Genomic DNA, 14,991 nt, shown 5'->3' on the forward strand with positions numbered 1-14,991 from the left:
TCACTTGGTTTTACTAATATTTCACAATGTGTAATCTTATGTAGAAGCTGTGCTCCTTTGTTTAAACTGGTTTGTCTCTTTGATTTGACCCCTCTGGTTGTTGCCCATTAAAGTTTGGCAAAGTATATTTAGCCCTGGATTAAGAATATAGATTATAGGATAATTAGCCTTAATTTTAAGATTTCCTTTAAACTCGTGTCTTGATAAGAAGTAGTTCTGTTTTGTGTATAGCAGTTAAACTGATAAGGCAAAAAGAACGGGATTGACAGAATTTGTTTGCTAGCTAGAGTTGCCAATTAATAATGAAATCTGTACATAAATTCTTATTTAAAGTAAAAGAACTGAGCTGAACTGAATAAATCATTTCATGTATTCCCTCTAAAGAGATATCTCCAACTGAATAGTTTGTATAAATGTATGTAAGTTTACAAGTATAGAGCATTGTGTCTGTTCTTTGTCCATCTTATCAAATTTGTGTATTCACATACACAAATGGTATCACTAATTATTTATTGACTATATACATTTTCATGATTTACACTTGAATCTGGATCTATGATTTCACAACTCCACATCTCTTTAGTCAATGAGCTGCAGGGCCTCACCAGATAAGGACCAAACTTCTATGCTATGTTTGAGCTCAGTCACAGATTACGAGAAACAGTCTGGATTAGCTACCAAATGTCTGTGACACCAAATAGATTTACTCATACTCAGCAGATGCTGAGAGGCAACACAGTCTATTTTCAGTGTACCAAGTTCTTCTTTTGTGCAAAGGCGAAGTGTGATTCATTACTGATCAATGGTTATATTCAAGCTTCCCGACTATTTCTGTGATGCAATCTCATGCCGTATGCGCATGAGCTACTCCAATTAAATGTGTGATGACACGATGACTCTCCGCCATCCTGAAGTGTGAGTACTGTTATTTATATCCTTTGTTTTCCATGTCTCCAAGTTCCACTTCTCACATTTCTCCATCATCGCTTGTCTCTTGCTCAAATCACAAAATGTTCTCACTCCTGCATGCAGGAGGAGATCAAGTACATCTAATAATAAAGTGATGGAAGTGTAAGGATGAGAGCAAGAAGAGTGAATGCCTAGGTTTAGAGGAAAAATAGGCCTGCCATTTACAATGAGTTGTTTTTGATGTTAATACATGGTCTGTGATGGACAGGTGATTCTATGAATGAGTGCTGTTCAGGTGAATTAGGTGATTGTCACGACTGACAGTAGGTGGTTTGCGTAGATGCTAAATTTATACAGGCTGAGCACAAGTGTGTAAGTGGAAAGAGAAACAAACATGAGAAAAATCATGTGGTATGGAATATTCAGCAATGCCTCAATGTTGCTGGTGGAGTATTAGGGTTCGTTGGCGCGCTTGCCTCGCTCTGACAGACTGCTTACGTCTGCACACACCGAACGCGGACAAAAATTGTAAATACGTGCGTCGAATCAGCTGTCAGAAAGGTGGAGGCAAGGGCAGGCATAAGAATGTAAACGTAACAACGGCATAACAGTCGGTGTAATTTATATTTAGTACGGCGAGGGCAGAAAATGTCTCCCTTCACAAAAACAGCAGCACGATACAACGTCATTTTAGGAGAGCGAGGCGCGCATCAGAACGGAATCAGTAGCTCGGCATCTGCTTCTCCGGTGACCGACGAGCTCTAAAGCAAGAATATTAATATTAATATCAGCGCGAAGTGCGCCGCCACCGCCGACATATCTGTTTATCTGCGGTCTCTGTATTCATTACCGAGAAGTCGTCTCGCGGTTAGTGTGCAGGGACTAACAGACTGCATTTGTGAATGGTTCTATGGGCCTGCTTTGAACGGATGTTTTTTTTTTTTCCCTAACGTCGCAGTGAACTGCACCATGGATAGCGAAGCGCTTTCTCATCGTGCTCCGCGCGGAGGGTGAATGGGGATGAGGATGTTGTTTACAAAAAGCAGCCAGCCGTCAGCGCACTGATGCTCGGTCTCCTCGCATTTCATTTTACATCTAATCTTTTATGACACGGTTGGAAATTACTGTCCCCTCCGTCTTTCCTCTATGAAGAGGGCAATGTCATCGTCAGCAGACCGGCGTGGATTTGTTGTTGTCTGATTTTACTACTTGTCCTCTGCAATCCGACTTCACATCATCGTTTATGTAAGTCAGGCTATTCTGCACCATTTGTTTTCTGTACACTAAAGGCGGATATGTTTAAACCATACAAATTGTGACGAAATTCGACCTCAATTGGTATTGACTTGTGTGTGTGGAAATATAATTACAAACATCTGGGAAAGGCTAGCAATACGATCTCCCACAGAGGAATTGACCAAGCGCCTATATTGCCGTGTTTATGTCAATATGCGAATGTTTCTCATTGACAACCCAATACATTTGTTGTATTATTATAATTTTTTTTTACAAACCAATGCATGCCCTGAAACCAGTTGTCTTTTAAACCAGTCCTTTAATTTGTATTCGCTATCGAAACTAACAAAAAAATATGTCTCGGATGACGTGCTTTCACCGTCTAGTCCCTATACAACGTAAAAGTGTAAATGTGTAAAGGCAGCGGGTTTGTGATCATTTGAGCGTGTATAAGTGACGCGTCTGGAGGAGCGTCTTCAGGTATAGTGTATACAAGACTTTTAGAGTTTGCCATGTAGGAAACGAGCCGTTACCGGTGATTTATGAGATTTATGTATCATTAAGTATGTGAAGCATGTAGACTGTATCTTTAATGTGTTTTACATTTTTGCTATCAGTCCTACATAGACTTTGGTTATTAGTTGTGTAACCTGGTCTGTTGTAACGGCGAGTGTCTACAGAAATATTCGCCTCACGTAACGTCTGCATGAATCGTGCGTGAAGGTGGCATCAGAATGCCAATAACACGTGCGACAAGCTACAACTGCAGCCAATTTTATTACAGTCGTGATGTGATAGTAGATTGGAGGCGTGGCTGCGTGCGCGTGTATGTCTGTGGCGTGAACCTGGACGTCTCCGGAGCGGTCTTGTGTATTCTTAGTAATGATTAATAGCACGAAGTTAGACTGTCCACCGGAGATATTATTCGCGGATTAAAAGCAATAGAGGCGGGGTGAGCGCGGGGAAAGCCAGTTAGGCGAGGAGGTGTAGACTGGAGTACACTGCAGACATGAGGAGACCAGCCCCACCTTGTCTGGGGGCTGTGGAAACCTTCACACAAGGCTTTTCAGCAAAAGTCTAAAACAAACCTGCCCGAATGTTTGAACAATTAGTCAAAAGGTACTAACTAATGAGTCGTTCTGCTATTATGAGACATTCTTTCTTGATTTTACCATACAGGATTAACATTTTAAAAATAGGATGTGTATGACAAGACCTTCAGTCAATCATCCAGCTGATCAATCAATTGTTGTGTGTTTCCCTTTTGAGAGTGATGCATTTAAATAAGTGCTGGGTGTGTTCTCAGTTTGCACTGGTTTGTGTCGTTTATGGGGACACAAATTCGTATGATAACATGGGTATGACAGCTGTATTACAGTGTGAAGGTGGTTTACTGTAATGTAATGTCACTGTAATTCAGAAGGCTTTAAAACACACTAAATGGTGTTTTTTGAAAATCTAAAAATGCACAAAGTTTTCTGTGAAGGGTAGGGCTGGTGTAGGGTGATGGAAAATACAGTTTGTACAGCATAAAAGCCATTACGCCTATGGAGAGTCCTCGTAAATCAACAATACCAATTTGTGTGTGTGTGTGTGTGTGTGTGTGTGTGTGTGAGCGTGTGTGGTTTTTATGTGTATTTTTGACCATATAAGTGAGCAAGTGTGAGTGTGCTTTTATTTTGCATGTGGATGTGGTTATGAGAATACGTTTGCACCTGGAAACCTGGAAACAACTGTGTGTACATAAAAAATATATATGTACATATATATCTATATCAGTTTTATTCAGTGAGCGAGAGAGAGACTAAACCAGAGGTCTTCACACGTAAGTGATAGAGACAAATCCACTCACATACTGTATTAAATTGATTGTTGCATTATAAGCTTGGCCTATATAAATACACACGTGGAATATTGTATTAATGTATCTACATACTTTATGATGCTTTCATTGCATAGCTGTTATTCATGTGTTAGCTGAATAATATACTTGCACGTGTTTTAAATTAACTTGGGTTAATAATATGTTTCAATGTGTGTTTCATGCTGAATTAACTTAAAGTAAATCAACTTAATGTCATGATATAAATAATAATGTAAAATAATTGCACTGTACCATTTAAAAAAAAAATCTGTGACATTTACGGTAAAATACCGGCAGCTGTGGTTGCCAGTACTTTACTGTAAAAAATATGGTTGCAACATCCTAGGTTTTACAGTCTTAAATTCACAGTGCAAAATATGTATTAAAGTACTAATATCTGTTTTGTCCCGTTGTAATACACTGATAACAACCAAAAATAGATGGTGTTGAAAATGTCACATGATGAACCAAAGCTCATCACAAGCAGCTTTTCCACAAACTTAGAAGGGAAATACTAAACAACATCATGGTACTGAAATAATGCAATAAACATTCATTTAACAAAATTAAATGTCAGGTAAAATCCTAATGTACGCATATAAGAAAAAATTAAGAAAAACAAAACATCAAATGTGAAGTGTCATGCAGGGCATTCTTGTGAATGTCAATTTACATTATCACTGTAAATTACAATGACTTGTTCTTTTTCACTTCCAAAAACCACATTACTGTAAAATGACATTAAATGTAACAGTTATGCACCGTAAATAGTAGAAACTTACTGTTAATCAATTAACAAGTTTTTACTGTAGCATTTTTACTGTTAAAGTCACACTCATTTTTTTGCAGTGTGTTTTAAAATGAAAATGTCGTATTCATATCTTTATTTGAATAATATTTGATCTAAAAAAAAGGAAAAAAAGGAAACCCTCTGCAATAGCAGCACAGACCCCCTGTTAAAGATTCCCTTACTAAAATCTAAAACAACTGCACTTGCAGCACAATAAGAGTGACTTCTAGTGGCTGGTAAGAGAATGTCCTCTGTCTGTCTTGATCTCTACCCGACTCCCCGTCTCTAAGCTCCCATGAATTTGTTTTTGAAATTTGATGAAACAGCATATGACAACGGCATGTGGGAAAGAAAGGGAGAGAGAAATGAGCAAAGAGCAAAGGCTGGGTGCATTAGAATGAGCATAATAAGATAATGAGCAGATAGTTTTAAAGACTGTGTAATTGGAAAATAAGAGAATAGACGTGCAATTGTTAACAAGGTGGAGAGAACATCATATGATCTTACGAGGAGAAATGTGTGAGCGCATTGGACAGAAGGGGAGACTGTATGTTTGTGTGTCTCTGATTAGACGTTGACAGATGTTCCCTTGTAAAGCTCATTTTTCGCGTTGGGCTTTAGTTCTGTCTGTCTGTCTGGATGATCCAGGCTCAGGCTTTACGCTGTAGATTTCCTGAAAGGGCCGAATTGATTTTTTATGGCATGTTTGCATCTAAGCAGCAGTATGATGTCTGTTTTAGGCTTAAATCAAATGAGATGTGGGAAGGGTGGGTGAAAAAGTGCTGATGAATAAAGATGAATACTTGCTAATGTGACGCAAGACAGAATTATTAAGCCAGAGCTGGGTTAGATGTACATTAGAATGAACCCTTCAGGCACTGAGGCTTACTGTATGCTTGGCAGAGTAGCAATCCATGTATTTCACACTAATGTTCTGTTAGTGAAGTGCTTTAGCATACTAATGTAAACCATAACTTGGTTAGTAAAGCATAGCACTTTAATGTAGCGGTGTAAAGTAGTGCTCTCAGGCAGAATTGTACAGTTTAACTATATGTGGATTTTCTATGTACACATACTTGTCTGTCTTCAGAGTTACCGTTGTAGCTTTGCTCAGGACTACAGGAAGAGAATAAAAAAAGAACAGAACATGGAAGAGAAGAGGCCAGCGTCATTGGGGACCCTCACGAGCAACATCAATGTTTCAGATTCAATAGAGCATAGCTTGTATACAGGCTGAGGGAACAAGAGGGAGGACATTAAATTTTCATGGTTTAAGTTAGATTTGTGGACCTGGTTTCTGCTGAACTTAAAAGCAACAGAAGAGTGACCAGAGACGTTCGCAAACATCACGAGTTGTGTCTTCTAGGTCCAAAATAGCTTGTGGTACGTAAAAAGTCAAATATTTCTTTCTGTCTTCCACTTGGTTGCACAATGTGTCATATCTGTTGCAGTCTAACATAGAAACACTTTCAGGTCAGAGAGTCTAATGCTTTTAGCATGGAGGACAGGTAGAGGGGATCTGGAATGGTTGTGTTTATATGCCTTCTGCGCTAAATATTTGGGGGATTTGCTTTACTGGAGGAGTGTCATGTGGCTGGATCTGGCATCTGTCAGGAGCCGGCACTGTGCTGCTGCTGTGAACCGGGGGAGTCCTTCACAACTGGGGCAGAGCAGGTTGCCACATACTTTGCTTTATTTATGGTAGTGATTCCCATCTGGGGGTGCATGTTGTTTAGGGGGGGCCTGATAATTTATGGCTTAGCTTTTGTAAACCTATAGAACAGTGAAAAAATAATTACTTTTTATTTAAAAAACACTTATATGAAATAAATGTTTAATTTATATACATAAAAAATATAAATTAAATAAAACTTTTTTTTTGTGAAACACTAGTTGTAATTGCGTATACAATGTGTGCGAGATTATATTAAACGTTTGTTTGGAATAACTTCAGATATTTGTTGCCATCTAAATATAAAAATTTTTGTTACGTGTGTGTGTGTGTGTGTGTGTGTGTGTGTGTGTGTTAATATTAATTAAATTAATAAGTATTCTAATGCATTTTTAATATGTGTGAGTGTGTGCATGTGCGTGTGTGTATGATAGTTGCACTTTAAAAACCTATATACAATATTTTAAAAATTATGCAAATATATAAACAGCTTTAAGAAATAGTTAGTTATATATATATAATAAAATATATATTATATTTATAATACAAATATGCAATATATAATAGAATCTAAATTAAAATTAAATGTACTTTAAATATACTTTAATATGTATTTATAAATAAATGTTTTCATGAATATTATAAATATTTAGAAAAGCATGCAAATATATAAACACTTTTAAAAATAGTATATATATATAAGATTATGCAAATATACAAACAACTTAAAAAATAGTTGATATATTTTATAAATTAATATTTTTATAAATATTTTAAATAGTACTATACTATGTATAATATTTAGAACAAAATACATATGCAATATATAATAGAAAATAAATGCAAATAAAATATATTTATTATTATATTTACAAATATTTGAAAGATTATGCAAATATATAAACAACTTTAACAAAAGTTGCTCTATATATGTGTATATATATATATATATATATATATATATATATATATATATATATATATATATATAACATTTACAAACATTCAATATATAATAGAATATAAATTAAATATAAATATAAATTAAAATTAAATGGACTTGAAATATACGTTAATATTATGATAAATATTTTAATTTTATAATATTATAAATAATTTTTAATATTATAAATATTTAGAAAATTATGCAAATATATAAACAACTTTTACAAATAGTTACTATATATAATAAAATATATATTATATTTATAAAATAATGCTGCATTATATAATATGTACTTTAATATACCAAATTATACTGATAAATAAAAAATAAATAAATATGAATATTTTAAATAAAATTTTACATTTAAATTCATTTTAAATTTAAAAATTATATATATATATATTCATAAATTATTATGCAAATATATAAACAACTTTTAAAAATAGTAACTAGAAAGAATAATAATATTACATTTATAATAAAAATATGCAATATATAATAGATGTACTTTAAATGTACTTTAAAAATTGTCAATAAATATAAATTTTATAAGAGCACTTTAGTAATATTAGAGAATATTAGGACTTTAGTAATATTATTAACAATGCTAAATGATCCCGTATAATATGGGTTGACAGAAACGATGGCATACTTGTGGTTTTCTGATGAGGCTGTGGGAGTGCATTGTTGGTTGTTGCTATGCGTGAAGCATGTATGTGTAGGTGAGTAGCCTGTAGGTCTCTAACAGTGAAAATATTTTGCTTCTGTCATCACAGCACCCACCTCCTTGTCCTCATCTTACCTCTGTACACACATGCAGACACACACAGACGAGCAGTCTTTTGTTCACTTGTGTACTCAGCACATGAAACAGATGTGCAAGAATACACACACACACTTACACCATATACAAAGCAATACTCAAAACAAAATCTTCCCTTGGGATAAGCATGTGAAGGGGTCCATTACTTCACCGTCTGCCCCAGCTTAGTGTTGCTGTTTCAGTAGGCCTACGTATTTGATTCATACATATATGTAAGCATGTACCTGTAGTACAAATCATTCTTTTTTGAGTAGCATGCTCCATTACTGAATGTTTTAAGAAGCATATCCAGATGCTACGACGTAAGCAATTCAAGAAGCGTGTGAGTATGTTTGCTTCACGTGTTCGCATATGCGTTGGTATGCGTGTGCGTTTGCATATTTACTGGCTTGCGTGTGTATGTAGCATGTCACCTTGATTACTGCAGATTCCAGTGAGCATCATGAAGCCAAGGGCAAACTAGGAGAAAAAGAGAGAGAACAAGGGAAGGAGTGAAGCAAGAAGGAGGGGGAGAGGAGGTCAGTGAGTGCTTCCGTGAATAAAGTGAGCGAGAGTGAAAATTGGATGCGGAAAACAGGAGAAGAACAGAGTGAAACAGCAATGGAAGGGAGGAGTGATTTAAAATCAGGACGAGGAGATATATTTTGTCAGCTTGCAGAATAAGGCAAATACTGGTAATCCCAGGTGATGGTGCACTTTGTTTCGACAAAACACACTGGGACACATGTTCAGATGAGTGCTGCGTGTGAGGAAGCGGTTGCTCCTCCACAGTTCCTCGCTAATTGGCAGTCTGCTGCAGTGCTCAGTGTGTGATTGCTTGTATGTATGGGTGTTTTCCAGACGGTGCAATCAGACACAGCCATCCTCTCTATGGAGCGTTATGGAGCTGGACAGACAGACTGCAGGTTGAGTGCAGTGGGATTTTGGTTTAGCTGCCCAGAGATGCAGAACAGTTCTCTTTAATGTAATTTGGATGCAGAGACAGAGAGAAGGCGGGTTATTTTTAGTCTAGACTTCATTAAATATTCATCATTTATTGAGTGTATTGTTGATCTGTGGTAAAGGTTTGTGTATATGCGTTTAGGGTCAAGTTGTGCTTAAATTGTGTGGATCAAATGTCCCCACAAGGATAGAAAAAACTGTAGTCACTTTCGTTGTGGCGAGCCGCCAACATTTCTCACAAGAAAAAATAGCTTCGGAAATATATGTTGTATCAAATATCTAAAACTGCACACATTTAAAAATGTTGTTTAGGTTTGGCAGTTGAAAATATGGAAAATTCCATATCAGGATGGAAAAACAGATGTGTGCATGTGTTACATGTATTACATGTGAAAGAGAACTAAAAAAAAGTATATGGTGTCAGTGAATGTTGAAGACGAAAATCTCACCTGTCTAAAAGCTGTGATTTCAGGTGATATAGGTGTTGCTGTAACTGACAGACTAAAGCAGGGTTTCCCAAATGGGGGGGGTTGGTGAAACCCTGGGGGTTTGTGAGGGAACTGCAGGGGGTTCATGAGCTGATGAAAAGCAAGCGAGCACATTTTATACACTATGGTAATTCAAAAGTGCTTTACATAAAAGGATTTAAAGTTGTCATAAAATAATTACAGCAAATGTATATTTGCCGTAATTATTTTTACATTTTTATGGACAGAAGGGTACACCAGTGTTCTGGCAATATTAAAGCTCGGATTGGAAATGTTAAAAAATGTTTTAAAAATATTTGAAAATGAAGAATGTATAGCATACATAATAATATTGTAACTTGTAGTGTAAACTAAAATTCTAATTATACTTATCCAATATTATTTTTTTAATTAAGAAAGAAGTATTATAATCTATGGGTAAATTAATAATAATTTATGGGTTTAGGTTCCAAAAAACACCAGTGTGAATTGTGAACGTGCAAATGTGTCATTAAATTACCGAAAGGGGGTTTTGACTTGAGTACCTATATACTAAAGAATTTAGTAAGAATATTGGTGTATGGATATAAAGAGAGGATGGCAAGAAGAGAAAGGGAGGACAGATTTATGATTTGTTAGGATAGTGTGTTAGCATTATACATAAAGATATGGCTAATGCAAGTTAGTGTGTCAAAATGAGCACAAAGAGCATAGGCTACACATGCATAGAAGAAGCCAATGACTAAAAATTGTCTATTTGCATCCCGCAATACTACAAACCACACCCCTACAAGTTACACCTACTGCTACAAGTTATGCCTCCCACAAAAAAAATGGATGTTATTGACTGTGCGACAATCTTTTCAAGGACATTTATTTTACGTTTTATGCATGAAGTGTTTGTAAGGCTGAATTATGTTGCTTTCATATCTTATGAAATATGAAAGAGTGCTGCTGTGATGATTTATTTCTGTAGGCCAACCTGGAAGTTAGCATCACCCTCAACAAAAACCCAGTAGGACTTTTCCATTTGGTGTTAAATTACTGCAGAAAATAAGATAAGTGATAATCTTCATAATGATATTTCACAAATTAACACAACGTGTATGATTTTTGAAGCTTAAATACAATTGTTTTTTTATTATTTAAATGTTCATGTAAAAATCTTTATTGGATTATCATACAAATAGTGCATTATGTAAAATGTTTCTAAAGGATTTTTTAAAAAGTTTAATGTTTAATTTAGACTTTGAACATGTACGTCGGTACACTCTTTAAAAAATAAAGGTGCTTTAAAAGGTTCTTCAAGCGATGCCATAGAAGAACAATTTTTGGTTCAACAAAGAATCATTCAGTCAAAGGTTATTTAAAGAACCATCTCTTTCTTACCTTTTTGTAGCCTAAAGAACCTTCTTGCACCACAAAGAACCTTTTGTGAAACAGAAGGGTTCTTCAGAGGTTAAAGGTTCTTTATGGAACCATTTAGACAAAAAAGTTCTTCTATGGCATCATGAAGCACCTTTATTTTTAAGAGTGTATGCAGTTTTCCCCATTGCTTGCGTGCCAGTTATTATCCCTCTGCATGCCATAGGTTGCCGACCCCTGTTCTAAAGCCAGCATCATTAGCTTCTGACAACTTTTTAAGTCTTTATTTAAAAAAAAAAAAGAAATAAATAAAATAAAATAAAATAGTTTGAGATAGAATAGTTTACAAATGCATGAGCATCAAAACAATGAATGACGTTGTAAAAGCTGAAAAAAATCACAGATTTTCTGTTTGCTGTGATATTTAATGTCCTGACAACCTCTATGTAGTAGTCCCATTTAGCCACTTATCAGTAATCGCCACAATGGCACAACCTGGAATAATGGATTTGAGAAATTTTGGATTTACATTACAATTTCCTACATATTTAGGGCAGCAGGTGACTGCTGTCCATCATCAGATTTCAACGAGCAGGCTGCCCTATGATTCCCTTTCATAATTATTTAAAGGGTTATGCTAGATTTTGCTGTATTTGGCTAAGCAGTGGTTTGGGTGGCTTGCCAATGTATTCGATTTCGCTAATACATAAAATAAGTAAGCTTGACCAGAGTTCTTGTGGGGAGAAGAATTTATTGTAGGTAGCAGTGTAGCAGGTCTTCAACAGTGATGTTAGCTAGTCTGTCTTCAAGAATCTTAACCCGTGTAAGGGTCTGAAGCTTCTTCCTAGTTTCTTCTAAAGTTCTCCATAGCTTTTGCATAGCTTCTCCCATAGTTCTGTCTGTAAGACAGAACTTTATACCTAAAGACAAATGGCTAGAAACAACAATAGATACTGTCAGGATCTCCCGCTGGAGATCCTGCAATCTACAAGAAGTTCCTGAGAAATGCTGTTCCTTTGTTATTGTAAATGTATGGACTATTTGGTTCACACCTTTACAGAGACAGTTCCTGTTGATTGCATCTGGGAAACAGTCACAATGTAAATGCATCTGTCTAAAATTACACTTAATCTTTTAGTTAGTTCACCCAAAAATGAAAATTCTGTCATTAAGTACTCACCCCTGTGTCGTTCCAAACCCATAAAACCTTAAACCGTAAAACCTATTTTTGAGGAAATTCAAGGGCTTTCTGACTCTGCATAGACAGCAAAGCAACTGAAACGTTCAAGGCCCAGAAAGGTAGCAAGACGTTGAAATAGTCCATGTGACATCAGTGGTTCAACATCAAAATGCCAGCTCCTGCATCAGCAGCATCACACACATGGTACTGTCATGAAAGCGGGTTGAAGACTAACATGGAAGAGAAGAAATTGTTGAATAAAGTCATTATTTTTGTTTTCTTTGCACACAAAAAGTGCAGCTTCATAAAATTAAGGCTGAACCACTGATGTCACATGGACTATTTTACCGAAGTCCGTACTACCTTTCTGGGCCTTGAACGTGTCAGTTGCATTGCTGTCTATGCAGGTTCAGAAAGCTTTTGGATTTCATCAAAAATATCTTAATTTGTGTTTTTAAAATGAATAAAGGTCTTATGGGTATGAAACAACATAAGGGTGAGTAATTAATGACTCTATCCCTTTAAATCTACTACATTTTAAGTTAGACTTTCATGGAGCCACTTCTGGTTGAAGCAATGTGCATGATAAGGCCCACATATTCACATTATTTCATTTGACTCTCAAACATCTCAAAGCTAATGTTCATCCCAAAATGACCAATTTACTCACCCTAATGTCTTTCCACACCTTTTTGCCTTCCAGAAGAGAATTCTTGTAACAATTTTGGTTATCATTGACTGTCATCGTAATTTACACTGAGCTATTTCTCAAATATCTTCTTGTGTTTTCTGCAGTAGAAAGTCATACAGATTTGGACATGAGGATGACTAAATGACTGAATGTTCATTATAGTGGACTATCCCTTTAAGTCTATATTTTGTTGTCTCAGACACTGCGGTATTGAACACTGTGTCTTGATAATTGTATCTGAATAGTGTTTATCCGTATTCGCACTGAACACACATTGCTAATATATGCACACAGGTGCTGCGGTGTATATGTACCAGCTGATTTCCCTGTGGGTGGCACTCCCAGCATGCATGTGTCCCAGCTTGCTTCTATCATTTTTCCTACTTTCGACTTTCCTGACAGTTCCATCTGATAGAGCTGCTGAGTGTGTTTTAAAAGCAAGGCTGAAGTCCTAACAGATTGAGTGAGTGAGTTTACTTTAGTAAAGCAAAGCGAGCATGCATACATGCACACACACACATGCAGACTGGAATCCTACAGTGTGAGCATTGAGCTAGAAGACGAGAGATGGAGACAGACAGAGAGGGATGTGGACGGCAGTAGACAGTGTTGCTAGGAGACCGCACACAGTGACTGGTGTGAGAGACATGGTTTCACATCCCTCCCCCATCCCTACAACACACTTCCTTTTCTCTCCGTCTGTTTTTTTTGCCCGCTCCTGCGTTCATTGTCTCCATATTCCCCTCCATTCATCTTTCCGCACTTGTCCTCCTGTCTGTCTGCTCTCGTCTGTCTTGCTCTTTCTCTCTCTTTCACATCCTTTCGTCTTTCTAAGCACCTCCTACCAGACTCTTTAACCTTCCCCAACCTCTCAAATGTGGTCTCCTCCCTCTTTCCTCTGTTTCTCCACCTTTCTATCCACTCTCCCCATTTCTCTGTCTCCGTGTCTAATTCATCTCTGTCTGTCTCTCTCATTCACTCGTTCGGCACGAGAGAGAGCTCTGTGGTTCTGAAGTGACAGGAGAGCAGTCGCCAAAGCGACAGCTGGCCGGTCACCATGACAACAGCCAGGTGCAGTGTAAAGGGACAGGACAATAAGTGAGGGATGGGTTATGTGTCTTCACAAACAGATTTTGGGATGCGCCGCAAAATCTGCCATTCAAATACAAGAAATTTACACATGCGAAGATTCAGTTGTCTATTTTTGCCTATGCCATGTGGGTGTGATTATTTATGCAGTGGATGTATTGCTCTGTGTGTGTATGATGTGTGCAAATCCCATCTGTCCCTGAGCTTTAATGATCTGTGTGAACTGACCTTATGACCCACACATCTATATAAACAAGCGTGTATGTCTTAAGTGGTTGTTGTACCTGTAATGGCACGCCTGAAGGAATGTTATGTTCTTGAGTATGTGTGTGAAAAACATTTCTATACATAAATGAGGCGTGTGTATATGTCTTATTGGCTCCATGTGCAGTCACTACACAATACAGTGGAGTCTAAAAATCTGAAACAACATTGAAAAGGTGTTGTGATTTACCGGTATTAACGATAATCGTGATAGTTAAAGGGGTTATTATGCAAAACTCAATTTTACATGTTTGAACATAAATGTGTGTTGGCAGTGTGTGTACACAACCACCCCATAGTGATAAAAATCCACCCAGTATTTTTTTAAATCTTTATAAGCAATATCCCCTTTTTCAAATCAAGCCATTCTCAGCTTCTTGTCTGTGTGATGTCACACAGACCAAGGCCGCTCCCACGATAGTTGATTGACATGGACGTCTTACCTTAGACCCGCCCTGACTGAGCTGAGAACTGTGTCGACTCCGGTGCAGGGGAAGACAAGAATGTCTCTGATTGAGCAATTGAGTTGTTTTGTTGTTGGATGTAATAATGAACATAGCAGTCGTCATTTACTCCCGACATCTGAGCCGCTGAAGACGCAGAGGATTAACATTAGTTTTTGAAGAAAAATGCGCCTGGCGATCTACATAAATGCATCTATGTTCGCACGAATCATTTGTGATCCAGGTTTTTTATGCATCTTTGTAAATCGCCTTTCTTAATAATGTGCTAGTTAGCAAGTTTCACAGCTAA

At 36.8% G+C, this 14,991-nt stretch overlaps 1 protein-coding gene across 1 annotated transcript in view; it reads left to right on the top strand.

Moving 5' to 3' along the window:
- The first annotated feature begins 1,384 nt into the window (after positions 1-1,384).
- Positions 1,385-14,991, top strand: part of LOC127165813 (neuronal tyrosine-phosphorylated phosphoinositide-3-kinase adapter 1) — a 48,556-nt gene continuing 34,949 nt past the window's right edge. Inside the window, exon 1 of the mRNA XM_051110727.1 lies at positions 1,385-2,154. The gene's annotated coding sequence lies outside the window, so the exon portion shown is untranslated. The remainder of the gene's footprint in view (positions 2,155-14,991) is intronic.

This window comes from Labeo rohita, chromosome 5 (genome assembly GCF_022985175.1).
Source record: "Labeo rohita strain BAU-BD-2019 chromosome 5, IGBB_LRoh.1.0, whole genome shotgun sequence".
In the NCBI taxonomy this organism is placed as follows: Eukaryota; Metazoa; Chordata; class Actinopteri; order Cypriniformes; family Cyprinidae; genus Labeo; species Labeo rohita.